Genomic DNA, 18250 nt, shown 5'->3' with positions numbered 1-18250 from the left:
ATATTTTCCCTTCAAAGAAACTGCTGCAAGGAGAGTAGTTGTCTTACAGCCTCCAGTTGCCACCTAGGGATCTACTGCGGCATTCACGCTGAGGCATATTTCTTCTGAGATCAATCCAGCTGCAATGAATTGAATTGTATCTTCCAAATTTATATGTTGAAGCACTAATCCCTAATGTGACTGTATTTCAGGATAGGACCTGTAAGGAGGTAACTAAGGTTAAATGAGGTCATAAGGATGGGGCCCTGATCTAACAGAAGTAGAGTCCTTAGAAGAGACACCAGAGACACTTGCTTTCTCCTTCTCCTTCTGCCATTTTGAGAATGCAGCAAAATGGTGGCCATCTGCAAACCAACAAGAGAGCTCTCACCAGGAATCAAATTTGCCAGCGTATTGATCTTAGACTTCCCAGCCTCCAGAACTGTGAGAAATATATTTCTATTGTTTAGGCTAGCCAGGATGTGGTATTGTATTATAGCAGTCTGAGCAGAGTAAGACACCAGCCAATAACTGAGCATGATGGAGGCACCAGAGCTGGGTCCTTTTGCACACACAATGAGCAGCCTCGCTAGATTTTCCCAGACCTGTGCTCTTTCTATAGTATCTTCATTTTTTCAATCTTTCCTTTCACAGATATCTGACCTGCATCACGGTCTTGAGATTTTTCCTGCCAACCCTTGGTCTTTCTCTCCCTTGTCCTCCATAATTTTTCAGATATAAATCCATCTTGGCATCTTCTAGAAGGACCTGAACTGACACAAAACCAACTGAAAGTGATGATGATTTACACATAAGTTTTAATTCTGAAGTAGATTTCAGGTAATTCAATGAGAACAAAAAAGAATAGTAAGACCATATTGAAAAAATGCATTTTTTAAAAAAATACAAAATTAAATACAATAAATACAATATTAAAGAGATAAAGTTAAGAAACTAAAGTGTATGATTATGTACCAAGGATATTTTTTCTGTTCTTTTTCAGTTTTAATTTATAATTAGATCTTAATATATAGTTTCTTTTACATTTTTGTTTTTATATTTGCTGACAGTTTAATTTCTGGAAATAGCTATTTCTTTTTAATTTAAAGATTTTTTAATGAAAGTAAGTATTTCTGAAAATAATTTTTAAGCAGAAGTATTACATAAGCCTTCTGAGATAACACATTTTCAGTCAAAAAATAAATATTTCAAAAAGTATATATAATTGTAATTATTTTAGTACTCTGTTTTAGGACTTCAAAGTGTCCTGGTTTAGACAATAAATAATATAGGCACATTACCCTCAGGGTGCTAATCATGATCACACTGGCCATTTAGGTAAAAAGGCTATGAAGATTTTAAAGTGATGTATCAGGATAACTTAGGTTATTTGGTGACAACAAATAACTAATATTGTAGTGGCTTTAAGCAACAAGCAGGGACCTGTTTCCTATTTCAGAATAATTTCTTCCTATCCTTCCTTTCCTCCTCAATTCCATTTCTCTCTTACCTTCTTCAAACATGAATAAAGCATCTATTCTGTTCATTGCTTTGTATTCTGAGCTGTGGAGTTACAGGCTCAGCAATTTACAAGAAATTTCTCACACCAAATCTCCAAGAAAACTTTAAAAAGCTTCTAAAGAAGTATTTGATTAAGTATCAAATGGCACTGAAGAGAAATAATTATATATTTATTCAAAAATATTTATTGACAAGCTATTGCATGCCAGACATTATTCTGGCATTAGGATAGAGAAGGAGGAAAATAGGGAAAAAAATGATTTCCTCACTGAGTTTACATTCTAGTCAAGAGAGGTCAATACTAAACAGAAAAACAAGAAAAACTTCCATTTTTCAGATATAATAATTGCTATATGTCAAGGAAAGCTTCACTCAAATGTGACATTTAAGCATAGACTTTAATGGAGATAAAAGATCAAGTTACATATATATTTGGATGAACATTCAAAGTAGTGAGTGGCTCCATTTGGACTATGGAACTAACAGGGTTTGCTGATGGATGGGACTATCAAAGTATGAAGTTCCCATTTATTGACATAGTGATAGACTGGGAAGAACAGGTTTGGGGTAGATGAGAAGTTCAGAACTTTGGACGTCTAAGGATTGATGTTGGCAGCTGAATTTATGCGCTTGAGGTTCAGGGATAAGGCTCTGGCTCTACATACAAATGTGGAAATCATTAGCATATAAATAATATTTGAAGTCAAGGGGCTAGATAAGATCACATAGAAAATAAGTATAGAAAAAAATGGAATATTTGCGGAGGGGGTTCACATCGACATACAGTGGTTGGGGTAATTGAGAAATACCAAAAAAGGAAATTGAGAAGGGAAGAGCATGATAAAGAAGAAAACTCAAAAGAGAATGATGTCCAAGGAGCCAAGGATGCGTCTCAAGGAAAAAGAATGAAATTCGTCAAATGTTGCTGATAGGTTAAGTAAAGTAACTGAAAATTGACTGTTGGAATTAGCTTAGAGCAATTCCTGACCTTGGTTTTTGTAGTGTCAGTGGAACCCCGGGGACAATGGTTTTACATGCAAGGGTTCAAACAGGTGCAATAAAATGAAAGAACAGTGAGTACATACAAGCATTGGAAAGAGAAAAGAAAGGAGTCAGTAGCTGGAGGGGGATGGTCAGGGCACAGTTTTGCCAAGTAGATGCTTTTAAATATGTTCAAGACAATCAGATATGTGATGGGATACATATGCTTTTTTTAGTGTTTTTTTTTTATTATTATGTTATGTTAATCACCATACATTACATCATTAGTTTTTGATGTAGAGTTCCATGATTCATTGTTTGCATATAACACCCAGGGCTCCATGCAGAACGTGCCCTCTTTAATACCCATCACCAGGCTGACCCATCCCCCCACCCCCTCCCCTCTAGAACCCTCAGTTTGTTTCTCAGAGTCCATCGTCTCTCATGGTTCATCTCCCCATCACATATCTGATTGTATGGAATGTATTTAAAAGCAACTACTTGGCAATAAACTATTTAGAGGAAGCAAAAAAAAAAAAAAGAAAAAGAAAAAGACGCGTGTTTGCTTCTGGAACTAATTCATTGGAGAGGGAGAAATTGACAGAGACAGTGAGAGTCAGGTAGAACAGAGTCTGTGGAAGTAGGAATCTGTGCCGCAGGAGGGATAGAGAACCTGGGACGTCTCCCAGGAACGGAGACATTTCTGTTTTCTAAACAAGAAAGAAATTTGTCAAAAGGATACTTTTCTTGCTTTGATTTAAACCCATTTCTTTTTGTACATACATCTGTAGACAGAGCAACTAAAGAGATCCCCACCATGAAAAAACCTGATCACAAATAGCGATATGTATCTTCTTTCGCCTTTTCTCCCTTCCTTACCTTTCAGTCTTTTGTTAAATTGAGGGGCTGATATTTATCTCTCCTTATTTCCTTGTTGCTAAGTGGAAAACTACATAATGAAGTTTAATATATAATCTAAGAACAGTGCTATACAAGTGATTCATTTTGTATTTATTATCTTTATATTCTTGCTCTATCTTCATAACCTTAAATATTTTAGAGTGTGTATTTTAGGTCCTGCTTTTTTATGCATGCTCTTATGTCCAATATAATAGATTAACAAGAGACCTAGGTTTATATTATCTGTTTGTGCTATTTTGCTCCCACATTTAGTTGTACGAATTTTAGCAAGTTATTCAGTCACACTAAACCACAGATTCTTCAAATGTAAAATGGACATAACGTTTCTTTGTTTTTAAATATTATTTATTTATTTATTTGACAGAGAGATAGTGCGTGCAGGAACACAAGCAGGGGGAGTGGGAGAGGGAGAAGCAAGCTTCCCGCTGAGCAGGGAGCCCGATGTGGGACTCGATCCCAGGACCTTGGGAGCATGGCCTGAGATGAAGGCAGACGCTTAATGACTGAGCCACTCAGGCGCCTCAGGACATAACATTTTTTGATGCATGATTTTAATATAAAGATTTATTAATTAATTCAAAAATAAATATTCACTTAAGGATTTTTTCCAGGTATATTTACATGTAATCGAATTCTAAAAATGTATTGATGAGGTCCCAGTTATTGGAGAGGTCATGCCCACATATCATTAGCATGGCTATTGTGAAGCCTGAGGTTCAGTGCAATCATACTTCTGAGTTATTTTGAGGGCCTTCAAAATATCATTATGGGTTGAGGTTAATAATAACCTACATGAAACTAACAGTAGGACTATATAAGGAAACAATCAGTTTTGTTTCTTGTAGAGGTCATTGTGATTTTTCTCCCCAGCATTTGTTCTTATGAGTTATCGTTGGGCTTGAACTGAGCACCAGTTTAGGATTGATTTCTAATTTGTAAAAATTAATCATGGATAATTAATCATGGATCATTCCATCACCAATAAGGCACTCCTCTGATGTTTCCTCATGCCCAGGTATCAGCTGAACCATAATATAAGCAATTTAACTGCATCATCTTTGATGGGGAAAACATCGTAGTGGCGCATATGTCATGCCTAAAAGTCACAATAATTTTGTTGTGGTGACAGAAGCCTGCTTGAGAATGAATTCCGTATTTAGAATAAGACAGAGCAGAGAGAATTGCAGGGGAACGGAGTAAGAGTCCTAATCAAACCATACTTGAAACTCACTCTACTTCTGGACTTTTCCACAATGTGGATAAACCAATGTCTTTCTTAAAGCAGTTTGAGTTTTGTGTTCTATAACTTGCACAGTGATTCAGTTTAGCAGTCAAGAGTGAAGGAAAATCAGACTCACTTTTCCTGGCCTTGTTCTCTTTGAACATAAGCCACTTCCAAACTTCCAAATGCAACCAGGGTCCCTATTTGCTCTACAACATATCTAAGAATTTTCTTTGCAGGTCTACCGGATATGCATTCTCATTATGAGACTGAATTCTCATGCAAGTAGTAGAAACTAATTTATATTAAGTTATAGTCTCATGTTAAGACTTTTTGCATGTTTTATCACAAATGGATCATGTATAAAAAACAAAAAAAAAACAAAAAAAACAAATGGATCATATATGTTTTCAGCATCTAGTAAGCTGCAGATTGAATGACAGAATAGTAGTAATCAAGGAGCATGATTTTAAAAACTCATATTTTATCATCTGTTTATGATAATTTACAAAAGATCACTAAAGAAACTTTTTTATTATGATCTGATAAAGTATAAATATTTGTACTGATCCCCTAATATGTACAAGGTCTGATGCTAAATAATCTCTAGTATTCAAAAGAAGAGTTTGTGGGGATATTTTCTTCCAAGGAACTTAAAGTCTAGTCAGGGAGATGAGATACTTCTGAAACACAAGTGAGAAATAAAAGACCACATGTAATTAGCTGTTGAATTACGCCTTAACCTCAAATTCAGAGCAGAAATACGTCATTAAAGACTGGAGAAATCAGAGAAAGCCTGCCTGATTTTTATTGGGTTATGGCTAAGGATATTTTCATATAAAAGTTATTAGTATGACATTCAATATCTCGATGATTAAAGACCCTCGTGGTCTGTAACCAAGACTCCTACTCTTAAAATTGTATTTATACTTACATTTAAAAAGTTTCCTTCATTAATTAATTATTCTCTGTGCATATGTTTTATAGGCTGAGGACATAATCCAGCACATATTCATAGACACCAACATAAAGGGATGAACAATTGAGTTCAATATTAAATTGAGATTTAACGTGTGAAAAACAAGCATCTTACATGGTAAATTAGCTTCTGAAAAGGTCTACTTTTGGAGTGAAGTGTTGAAAACGTGGAATAAAAAAACTAGATTGTTTCCCAGATCTCCAATTTAGTAGTGTTGTGGATTGGTCTGGTTTTTCTCTGAGTTTCAGTGTTCTTGCATATAAAACGGGGATAGTAACAAGACCTATACCACCACACTTCTGGTGGTAATTTTGTTTCCACATAAAATACAGAGTATGAAATTACTTGTAAAGTGCATGTGCTTATATGAATATTAGTGTTATTTCTGTTAGTCCTAGGAAGTTTCTAGATTTCTGTTTTAATAGGGTAAAAACTTGCAAAGCTTTCTGGTGAAAGGTAGTTATAATAAAATCAGAATCTACAAGAAACGTTGGTCACTGATGACTAACTTTTGTCTAAACTTTCAACCACCCAATAGAATACCTCCATCAAATTTGGAACAAGTGTTTTTTCTAATGCTATAATTTTTTTTTTTTTGTAGTATACGGGAAAATCTCTACACAAAGCTGTTTCTAAGATATCAGCAAATGTTGGAAAGTTCCAGCTGGTTGGAGCTCTGAAGATTATGCAGGGAAAACTTCACAAATAACGAAAGGAAGAAGTCAATCTCTGTATGGGAGAGAACTGTGCTAGCTGTGATCTTCTTGTTTCCAATTTGTATAGTCCCTTTTGTTTCGTACTGTTAAGCATGCAACCCAACTCCTAGAAAAGGTGATGTAAGAACAAAACACGAGTACAGCACTCCATTGGATAGCTCCTTCCCAGACTGAATAACTTTGATATATATGCAATTTTGACAACTGGGCTTAGAAGGAGAAACTAAAAAAGCCATTTTCTTTCTATAAAGCAAATTTTTATAAATGTAAAATCTGAAGCATTAATTAAAACACTAAATAAGTTTTTGAAATCTTGACAACATGAAGCAACCAAGTTCAAGAATAGTATAACCCTGTGTTAAAGAGGTGTAGACATTATAGTCTCGCCCACACTGTCTGTTTACTGTTGTTAAATCTGAGAGCCAAATAGTGCTCTTACAAAATTATGATACATGATAATTTTAGTCTCCTCTTATTTTCATGCAAACTATTCTGCTGTCCATATGCAGAAGAAAAACACAAGGCAGGGTGGAGATGATAGCAGATATTTTTATTATTCACATATCAAGAACTATTGCTCTTTTTACCATAAAATATGTTTGTAAAGGAAAATTGATTTTGGGGGGTGAGGAAGATATTTACTGTAATATTTTACTTAAACTGCAAAGAACAGTGAATGATGGACAAATCACTGAGAGCTCTTCTGGGAACTTAAATGACTACTTGTTGTGTTATTGTCTAGTTCATTCTCCATTGTTTTATATTAGTCATTTTTAAAAAAAAAACATCGTTCATACGTGCAAATAGGATGGGCTTATCACAATGATGAAGGCTCACACTATCTGGATAACACTGAAATATGTTAAAATTAGTACACAAAGAAGAATTCCAGACACATTTCCATCACAGTAGCAACAAGAAAACGTGCATATTTTTTTTTCTGTGAAATAAATATCTTTGTTCTGTTTTTGTCATGCCAAAGTAGAGTAGGATTGGCATGTAATGTTGACCAGAATCTTCCAAATAGAGAAATATTTATCTGAAGAGAGGTAGCATTATTAAGATAGAATTTCTATCTTAAGTGGAACTGAATTTTTCTGAACATATAATGTTTCTTCCACCTGTATAATTAATTGTTGGTGCTTTTAATATTTACTGATATCATGTTCAAGTTTGGAGAAGGGTTGGTAGAATATTTTACAAACATTGTTGGAGTGCAGAATGAAGATGTCACAGTTGTCACTCCAGTTCATTGACTACTGAAGAGGTGAGAAAACACACAACTGTTTTTTTGGTGAGAACATGTCTAACCCTCTAATAGGCACATCTCATACTCATATCCCATACCCATGGTATAATCATTTATTGAAGGTCTTCTATGTGTCTATCACTTTGGTAAATTCTGTAGAAATGCAAAATAAGAATAAGAGATGGAGGGGGCAAGGGAAGACAATAGTGAGGAAATCATTATGTTGCAGGTGTGCACAATGATATGAAGAAAGTCGGTCTTTTTTATCATACAGAGTTTCTCGTGAATGTTATAGCCTAGTATGCCTGTAGCTCTCCCAAACTACACAATTTAGCATTTGTACTGTTTATATTGTTTGCCATATTTTCATTCTGTAGCACTGTCACCCTGTGGTGCACACTCCTTAAAAATCACATTTTCACTTCTTCTCTAACCCCATTACACTTAAACTTAGCACGATGCTGAGCACAAGGGGTGTGTTCGGCGAATTGTTGTTTCTTAAGCTTAAATGCGGTGCGTGTCATCCCCCACCTGCCATCACTGTAAATACAGCAAGTTGAACATAAGCCCATATCCATTGCAGTTTACAGAATATAAAGGTCTTTGGGCATAGCTCTTTATGACAGATATTATCAAGATGCTTCAATCCAGAAGAAGCCTTTATCAGCCTTTGACCGAGTCTTAACCTGGCATGAGCACAGCTGAATTACACAGGGATCAAAGAATAAACGACCGGATCATTTAGAACAAAGAATTCTTCCATATTCTTTGGATCCAGGTTGACAAAGGCAAACCCCAAACATTTAAAAAAAATGCATTGTGTGAGTATAAGATTTGATGCAGTGGTTACTTGAGAATTTCTAAATAAGAGGGGCACAAAGCTGTTCTGATGGAAGAAGCTGGGGGCTTAATGCCAGATGTGCATAGCACCTCACTTAAGATCAACACTTCTATCGATTGTCTTTGTCAAAGAAGGAGTGTTTATCTTTGACGTGAAGGAACTAGCTATTGTTTAAAGCCCAAGCCCCCAAGGATGGGGAGAGTGGGGCAGGACAGAAGTGGCAGCAGGTGAAAGAAAGTAGGGGGCTTTCCAGTGGCCAGACCTGCACAGCTCCCCAGACCCCTGGTCCAGGCCCAGCTGAAGGCCTTCTTTTTGCCGCATCTGTGAAATCTAACATAGGGGGAGAAGCGAGGTGGTTTGAGGTCACACTTCAACCCCTTATGGTCAGACCTCAGGGCTGAGGGGCACACCTGGTCCCAGCAAGGAAGGTGTAGAGCCAGGCACAGAGCACTCCCTCTCCTTGGGGACATTCCTGAGGGATTCTGTCAGACTTCTTCCTCCTGGGTCATTGTGGCCTACTTGTTAAAAATTATGTCAGGACTGGGTCGGTGGCACTTTCTCTGGATTTTAGAATGAGGGGTGTTCTGGAAAAGCAGTGCTAAGACAATCTGTAGGTGATCCACCTTCTTCCATTAGGAGGAGCTCATTCCCCAAGGTTGAGGAAGAGATGCTCCAGGACGTGGATATCCTTCAAGAACCAGGGTGCTGAGCGCTTCCTGCATTGGGAGGGCAGTGGTGGGTCTCACCCACTGCCCCATGCCCCCATGCAAGCACCTCACGCAGGGATGTCACAGAGCAGGTGCCTGTATGAGATGGCTTTAACAAAGCACCAGAGACCAGAGCTTCAAAAAAAAAAGAAAAAGATAGAGGGTTTAAACCAGACCCATCCCATCTGATTTCCAGGCTTGTGCCTTGTTCATAAGACAAAGGGTAGGAGACTCTCTTTTCTGGGTTTTAAAGATATACGTTATTAGAGCAGTTCATAATTTGCTGAATCTGATACTCTTGATCTCCATGCAAATATAACAGATTATGTAAGTAAGCATTCTTTATGCAATTTTTTTAAAGATTTTATTTATTTATTTGAGAGAGAGAATGAGAGATAGAGAGCATGAGAGGGGGGAGGGTCAGAGGGAGAAGCAGACTCCTTGCTGAGCAGGGAGCCCAATGTGGGACTCGATCCTGGGACTCCAGGATCATGACCTGAGCCGAAGGCAGTCGCTTAACCAACTGAGCCACCCAGGCGCCCTCTTTATGCAATTTTTTATACAATGTACGACTTAAAAAATGTTTGTTATTTTCTACATAGTACCAATAGATACATAAATGTTTTGTTGTTCTCTGTGAATTCAAGTAAGCTAAAAATTTTCCAATTATTAAAATATAATCAATCACTGATAAGAATTAACATTTCTCAATTCAGAAGTTTGCACATCTAATATAATATTAACAGCATTAAGATGGGTGTTCAAAGTGTGAGTAAATGCACTAAAATTTCTTTGGCAAAATCAAAGAAAATACAATTAAGTGTATTTTTCTTAAGGATGTGAAAAAGTTGTGGAAAACGTCATTTTATTTGGTTATTGTGTCATTCACTCTTGGAAATTGTGTTACAAATTAAAGTTTTAATGCAAATCAGCAACAGTCCAATTTCTGTAGGCATTTTGATGTCTTTCAGAAAGCACAGATTAGTTTCTTATAAAGGAATGGTTTGATTCACTTACAGAGTGAGGATTACATTTTAAAAAGACATGCTTAGATGGCAATGTCTATTATTCATGTGACACATATATTTTTAAGGACTCAGCTGAGATCATTTAGTTATTTTCATTTCCTACCCTTCTCTTTTTAAGCTTTTATCTTTTCATAAATGTATAATTTTTATCCTTCTTGCATTCTTCTCTAATGAAGAGGATAATTTTTATTGCTGCACACATGTCCGTGTCATATTTTCCATTCTTCAAAATCCCCACTTACCACTGGGAGATCCTTGTAGCTTGAGGGAAGCTAATCCCATTCTTGCTTTCAGGGGTAGAAGCACATGACCTAGAATAAACCCTATTGTAGCATTTCAAAATCTGGCCAATGTGATTAGTTCATGGAACATATAACACTTCGTTTAATTGGAGTAAATCTGGAATTTGCTGAATATTTTGGGGAAAAATACTCTCCCATATCTGCAGAATATGAAAGAGGACTAATACAACCAAGTGGATGGAAAAAGCATTTTGAGACCCTGAAGGGAAGTTTACACAGTGAAGATAAAGTAGAAGACCAAGTAGAGAAGTAGAGACAAGGAAAAAAAAAAAAAAGTGTGGCCTGGCCTGGTAACAGCACTGGGGTCCTGGCTCAAGCGTCAGGGCATGTATTTGAATTGGGTTTGCAGTTATTGAAACTGAAAGTATTCAAACAGAAATATCAATACTGTATTTTTTTTTAATTCTTGAATGAAATGCATTTAAGGGCGCCTGGGTGGCTCAGTTGGTTGAGTGTCTGCCTTCGGCTCAGGTCATGATCCCGGGGTCCTGGGATCGAGTCCCGCATAGGGTCCCTGCTCAGCGGGGAGTCTGCTTCTCCCTCTGCCTCTGCCTCTGCCTGCCTCCCCCTGCTTGTGCACGTGCTCTCTATCAAATAAATAAAATCTTAAAAAAAAAAGAGTCTATTTTAATCGGAACGAAATGCACGTGTCTGCCTTTCAGTAATTGTGTGTATTCCTAAGCCCTGGAGCTACCCAGCCAAGATTAGAAATTAGCTTTCTTGATTTCCAGTACAAATCCGTTTTAACTACCTCAGCATTGCCCTATCCGATGTCCCTCAAAACACCTCTCTACAAGTTAATAGGTTTTCCATGGAAATATTCCCTTGTGCTTGAGTAAATTTGAAACTTATATTCTGGAGTTCCAATATATTCAAAGGAGTTTCCTTTCTGCATACACCTCAGAGCCTTCAACACCACCTGAATCCACAGAAGAGGGATTTAAGTTCAACATTTCCCAGTCTTACGTGAGTATCACATTTTCAAGGCACTCTTGCTAATGTCTTCTAGATCAAGGCTCCAAGGAAGCAAACTTTGGTAAGCCCAGTTCTGTGTTATTCTTAAAACTTTATACTGCCTCTGAAGGAACAGACAACTTACCGTGTAAATTTCTGTCTCCAATAATTTTATTCTCTGTGATATTGATGTTTCCAGGGACATTGTTTCCGATATGATCCTCATCTAACAATGAGTTATGTTATAATGGGGTTCTATTTATATTTTTATATTTTAAAATATAATTTACTTAATTTATTCTTAATATGTTCACTCTTTACTAGGCAAATATTAGAAGTATTTGTGCAAAGATAGCACTGGAAAAAAGAATACAGTTGTTAGATGTGTGATTATTACTGTCACTGGTGGACAGGGCGTTAGAGGAAGGAGAATAACAATAGCACAGTACGAGCCATGTGGAGAGAATTCACCAGTGGCACATCATTGAACCAACTACAAAGAGAAGGGTGAGGCTGGAAATATGGAGGTGATTTTAAGGGTGGAACAAATAATTTTCAACCACAATGATTGTTACCATATTCTTTGTAAATGTCCAATTTAATTTGAAAATGAAGAAAAGAAAATGGACATTTTGGTGATTTACTTTTTTGGTCAATTAGTTTTCATTAAGTGCTTATTTTATGTTCCATCCTGTGTAGGGTGTAAGTATGTTGATTTTACTGTGCTTTTGAGAAATTCGAATTATATTGACAAAAGAAGATTGATAGTCACACACTATTAAAGACCAATATCTAGTCAATAAGGGCTGTGAAACTACAAGAAATGAAAAAAAAATTACTATGGACTTGTATAGTTCGAAAGTCTCCCCAGGTGGACAGTGTGGAATGAAGAGTGAGAAATAAATAGCATCTGACGAGATGGAGGAAATGATCAGATCTAAAGGGGAAAATTTTTCTAGATATTATGAAACACTGTGGATATCATTAATTCCTTAGATATTTTATTTACGTATATTAACTATGAAGGGAACACACATAATTTATATCTTCACTTACAAGCTGTTACTATGGACTCATGTCAGGCAAATTTCAGTAAAAATTGGCTTCCTTGAACTCTTGTAATTAATATCTTTGTTTATTGTTTATGCTTCACTCATAGACCTTGTGATTAATTCTAAGCCTTAAAATAAGAGGAAAAAATAGTCCTAATGCCAAGAAAATAGACACATGTCATAAAGATTCTTCACTGTGCTACTACTAACTTCACATCCTAGTTTGGAATATTCAGCAATGATCATTATTTATAAGGCAAAATACATGGGCCATTTTTAAAAATATGGAACTTTCAGCCAGTTTACTCAAGGTTAGAATTCTTTTATTCAACAAATATATTTTGAAGACCTACTATATGCCAGAGGCTTAAGCAGGCAAAAACGCCTAGTTTGCTAACAGAGAGGAAGAATAAAATTGCCACTGTAGCACCCTGGTACATAAGATTTTCTTGACACTGGAATGTGTTTGAGATTTCAAAGAATCCTGCCCTCTATTGCTCTGGACCTGTGCTTCTGGTTGCCATAGATGCATAGCCAAAAGAGATGATATGATTATTAGGTTGTTTTGGCATCATTGAATGCAAAGTATCTTTCAGTAACTAAGGGGAACACATTCAAGCTGGTCATCCAAAAGGCAACAGAATTTCCTCTCACTTAGTAAACATTGGCCTCAGTTTACTGAAGAGCTGGCTCAGAGCATGCTTCTGCAATGAGAAATATAGATCATAGAAATTCCTGGGCATGGAGGTTGTCCTTGATTGGGTGGCCTCAGGGACTCTTTGGAGTGGGAATTATGGTAAAAAAATACAAAACAAAATTATCAAATAAAAAAAAAAGATTCATCCCTCAAAGAGTCAGGGCAAAGCTTTGGACATAATGGGAGACCGTACAGTAGTACAGGTGTCATGTTTAATCAGCTAGTTTTAATAGAAGTGTCAGAAGATCATGTGACAATATGACCAGGGGAATGGTAATAAGAAGAGAGAGGCTGGATTATGAGAGTCTTATGAAAGAAGTAGAGAATTTTGTAAACATTGTGATTGGCTTCTCAACATTCATCCCTCCACCTTATTGATGAAGAACTTGAGAAACACTTGGAGGAATTGATCCAAGACAATAGGTCAATCAAGATACTTTCAAGCCCTTGACAATCACTGTTGCAAGAACTCTGGTCTAAGCCAAAGAATGAATCACATTCCTGGGGATGGCAAGGATCGATCTTGCAAGGGGCATGCTATTCTAAAGAAACAATGAAAAGCAAAGAGGTATTTGGGAATTCTAAGAAAATGTTTCTCTTCCTTAAGTGTTAATCACAAGAAAAGGTAGCCTCTATTCATCTGTGTAGAGAGCAAAATGGAGTCTCTCATGCCAAGCAGGGGCCTGTGTCAAGCAATGACACAAGCAGTTAAGGTACTGCAGCTAGGAGACATCAGGAGACCAACGTCAGCTGACACCCCAGAACTGATAACAAGCAGAACCGGAGGAGGTCTGCAGAGACCCAAAACTGATTAAATCCCTTTAAAAAGGAAAGGATTTTGACAGCAAACGGTCAGACTCTTCAGACCTGACGTTTCTGTCTGACCACTTAAAAAAGGCAACTGCTGCTGAAGGCCCTGTCCGACTGATCTCCATGGTCTCCGAACAGAACCAAGATCCTTCACTGCTTGAACATCAGAAGCAGTAAGTGCCGAGAGTTGACCCGGACCAGACTGAGGCCTTAGCTCAACTGCGGGCCCATAGACTGACTTCCAGTTTGTTTGGTTAAGTTCCTGCACCCTTCTGTTACCTTGTTTGTTGTGTGGCTTGTCTTCTGTCCTGCTCTTTGTGTGGTGTAAGAAGCCAAGTTGAATCACATGGCGAAGTGTCATTGAGTTTGGAATCCTAAACCTGCTTTATAATTGTGATTTAACTTTGCTTTATGACTGAATAAAGCTGACACTGTGGAAAGACACAACTCGTGTGTGTGCCTTCAGAGCCTATTCATGACAATCTGGAATCATTTTGCCATGTGCAAGACCTGTCGCTTTCACTGCTCTCTTTACCTGCTTCCAAATGAAGCTACGTGGGAAGGAAGGTAAAACCAAGAGAACTGCCAACAACGGAAGCCAGAGCTGTTGGGCTGAGTCATCTTTGAGGCCTGCCCTATGCTGTACTCTCAGGATGTTATTACTACTTAAGAATAGTGGAGATGAGTTTTTTCATTATTTTTAGCTGGGAACATCATAACTGATACAAAGCCTATATAACAAGATACTGCCTCTTTTCCCGAGAGCTTAATGCTAGTACTCAAAGGCTAAAGAGGCAAATGACTTAGCCTAGATTTTTACTCACAAAAATCCTAATTTCAGGAAGTATTTTATTTAAACTAGAATAAAAAAGTTTTTTTCAGAGTAGTGCAATCCTTTTAGAGGAACACATTCTTCATTTCCTCTTTGTTGCCTAGAGCGGTGATTCTCAAATTTTAACATGTGTATAATCAACCAGGGTGAGACCTGAGATTTTGCATTTCTTTTTTTTTTTTTTAAGATTTTATTTATTTATTTGACAGAGAGAGACACAGTGAGAGAGGGAACACAAGCAGGGGGAGTGGGAGAGGGAGAAGCAGGCTTCCCGCAGAGCAGGGAGCCCGATGTGGGGCCCGATCCCAGGACCCTGGGATCATGACCCGAGCCAAAGGCAGATGCTTAACGACTGAGCCACCCAGGCGCTCTGAGATTTTGCATTTCTAACAAGCTCCAGGTGTTGTTGATTCAGTTGGTCCATGGCTCAAACTTTGAGTACCAAGAACCAAGTGGACTTCAGACTTCTGTAGGTAGTAAGACCAATAAAACTTAGTAATTATTGGACTGTGATCATGAATTGTATTATACTCAAAAAGACCTAATGCGTATATCTACATAAAACTCAACTCTAAACAGATCTCTACATTACTGATTCATCACCACCACACATATGTATATATCTTATATATATATACATAAATCTCATCTCACAAATTTCTAATGTATAATGGGAAGAATAGAGTGCTGGAGGGGAAACTTCTTGATTAAATTTTCTTTTCCCACTTAATTCAATTTTACTGAAATGACTGACAATGCAAAAGTGGGAAAAAACATTTACATACAAACTGGGCAAAATAAACAAGCCCAAAATACTCATGCAGTTTATATGAAGAAGCAATGTGCATAATATGGTTACTCAAATAGCTTAGTCTATTTTTCTTGGGTAGTTTTAACTGGGCCCTTATCCAAATGCTTTCATTGCTCCAATTAGTTGTCAATGTAGTCTAGATTCTCTTTAATTATTTGTATTGTTCTTTTTTAACTACTTGAGCAAAATGGTACTTTCAATTCTGTGCTAAAGTGAAAATCTATTAAAATGGAGAAGTTTTATGAAGATGCAAATTTTGTCATATGTTCTAAATCAATATTCTTCAGTGTTTTTTTTTCCTCTATATTGGAAGTATATATCTTGAATGCCAGATCATTATACTATAACCATATTTTGGGAAATGCAAGGAGGAATGCTTTCCTGTTTTGCTGCCTTCACCCATTTATGCAAAAGTATAAAATGTAGGTATATTATAAACATTTATTTCAAAATACTTAAATGACTATCTAGTTATATTGGTTGGAATAATTAGTGGCCATAACACCTTAAACAAATATGTCTTAATACAAGAGAAACTTCTTATTTATGTTCCCAGTGAATGTCTTTCTTGCAGGATGGAAGCTCCCCTCCAATTTGTGCTTTCAGGAATAGAGATTTTCCATCTTTTAGCTTTTTTTTTCCTACAAGGCCTTGGAATTTTCTGTATTCATCTAGGGAAAGATAAAAATGAGAGTAGAATACACCAAATTGTTAAAAGCCCTGGCCTAAAAGTGATATATCACTTCTACTGAATTTCACTGTTGAGAATTAGTCACGTGCATTATAAGGACACTTGGAAATGTGGTCCACAGGTGGGCAGCTGTCTCCCCACACAAGCTCAACACCATGGAAGGGGAAGCACAAATTTTGTAGACAGCCAGCCATCATTGCTATAGTATTATTTGTACATTATATGCACTGGATGAATTGAGTCAATGGAAAGGTGGGTGAGATACTGAGCATTACTATCTAATGAGGTAAGCAGGAATGCAAAATAAATAAATAAAATAAAATGTAGTGCAGTGTGGTAAGGATGGTGTCTCTCCAATCGGATGGGGGACCCAGAATGTGGGGTGAACCAATCTAGTAGAAGCCAGTAAATTGGGTGGTGAAAGAATTCACCTAAGGCATAACAAAGGAGATAGACTTTAACAAAGACACCACAAGGGAATAGCTGGCAGGACAGCAAAGGAGAGACTGTGTGCCATGAGGCAGTGGGTGGGGGCTGTATTTAAAGGGCAAAAGTGAGGAGATATGAGGATGTATGGAATTTTTCCTTTTTTGGTAACTGTGCCTGGTTGTCAGTTTCTCATTGGTTAGTTAGGGCCTATGGTGATTTCAAAATGGACTTAATGATCCTGTTTGTATTCAGTCAGGGGGTTGAGGTCACTGTGGGCCTTTCTACCTTACTCAAGTTTCCACTGTTCAAGCCTGTTGCCCAAAAATGGCCTCTACAGTAAGTGCTAGGAGTTGATAACACAAGAAAATATGTTTAGCTGGAAAATGTGTTTTTTGTGTAGTGAATTCTGGTGACATTAGAAGAAATTGAGTGGACTTAGGAGAGAGAAGACTCAGGAAGAAGTTGCAACTGTTCTTGCCATAAGTCTTGGCAAGAGCTTAAACTTAGATATGGCAGTGTAAAAAGAGAGAAGATTCAAGAGCTATTTATTTAACAAAATTAAAGAGATTGTGTACAACAAAGGAAGAAGAAGTTATAATATGCATGACTTACAGATGACCTTGAGAAACTGGATGGAGGATGACATTGATTGTTACAGGGAATGAAGAAGTCACAATAGATTTTGAGTGGGTGAATGTTGAATGTATGGTGAATACAATATGGGTGAATATGAAAAGTAGTTACATTTTGTTTTTTGTAGCATAGGAGAGTGATCAGAGATTGAGATAAAGAGAAAGGATTCAACAGCATAAAAATGGTAGCTAAAGTCAAGAAGGGAGCTGAAATTGTAAGGAAGAACATGCATAATTGGAAGAGGCAATTACTAAAGACAAAACCAAAATTTAGTCTGAAATGAAAATGACATTGAATCAGAGAGAAATAAGATTGACTATCAGATTTTTGCTCATTAAAAGAAGAGATCAAGTGACTCAGTCTTTAGTGAAATAAGTACAGTTGAATGAGTTTTCAATGATCTTTAGTGTTTTGTTGATCATAGACATTGTGAGGGTTAATTTTTTTTTCTTTCTTTTTTTAAGAGAGAGAGGTGGGGAAGGGGCAAAGGGAGAGACAGAATTGTAAGCAGACTCCATGCCCAAGGTAGACCCTGACGTGGTGGCTTGATCTCACAACCCTGAGAGCGTGACCTGAACTGAAATCAGGAGTTGGATGCTTAAGGGCGCCTGGGTGGCTCAGATGGTTAAGCGTCTGCCTTCGGCTCAGGTCATGATCCCAGGGTCCTGGGAGCGAGTCCTGCATCGGGCTCCCTGCTCCTTGGGAGCCGGCTTCTCCCTCTGCCTCTCTCTCTCTCTCTCTCTCTCTCTGTCTCTCATGAATAAATAATTAAAATCTTTAAAAAAAAAGAGTTGGATGCTTAAGAGACAAGTAGAGGAAGGTTGAATTCTTTCTCTGTCTGTTTGAGCTGGGCATCTGTTTCCTCCTGCCTTTGTCCTGGGACCATTGTCCTCTA

The 18250-nt window shown here is 37.3% G+C and overlaps 1 long non-coding RNA gene across 1 annotated transcript in view; it reads left to right on the top strand.

Annotated features, from left to right (window-relative positions):
- Nucleotides 1–14431: 14431 nt before the first annotated feature.
- The window catches only part of LOC141372444 (uncharacterized), a 36152-nt gene continuing 32333 nt past the window's right edge, over nucleotides 14432–18250 (top strand). Inside the window, exon 1 of the long non-coding RNA XR_012377698.1 lies at nucleotides 14432–14526. This is a non-coding gene — a long non-coding RNA (uncharacterized lncRNA). The remainder of the gene's footprint in view (nucleotides 14527–18250) is intronic.

Source organism: Callorhinus ursinus, unplaced genomic scaffold (assembly GCF_003265705.2).
Source record: "Callorhinus ursinus isolate GAN/ISIS: 27379988/994484 unplaced genomic scaffold, GSC_fseal_2.0 scaffold4, whole genome shotgun sequence".
NCBI lineage: Eukaryota > Metazoa > Chordata > Mammalia > Carnivora > Otariidae > Callorhinus > Callorhinus ursinus.
Note: the sequence above shows the minus strand (reverse complement) of the source record. Positions and strands in the feature narration are given on the sequence as shown.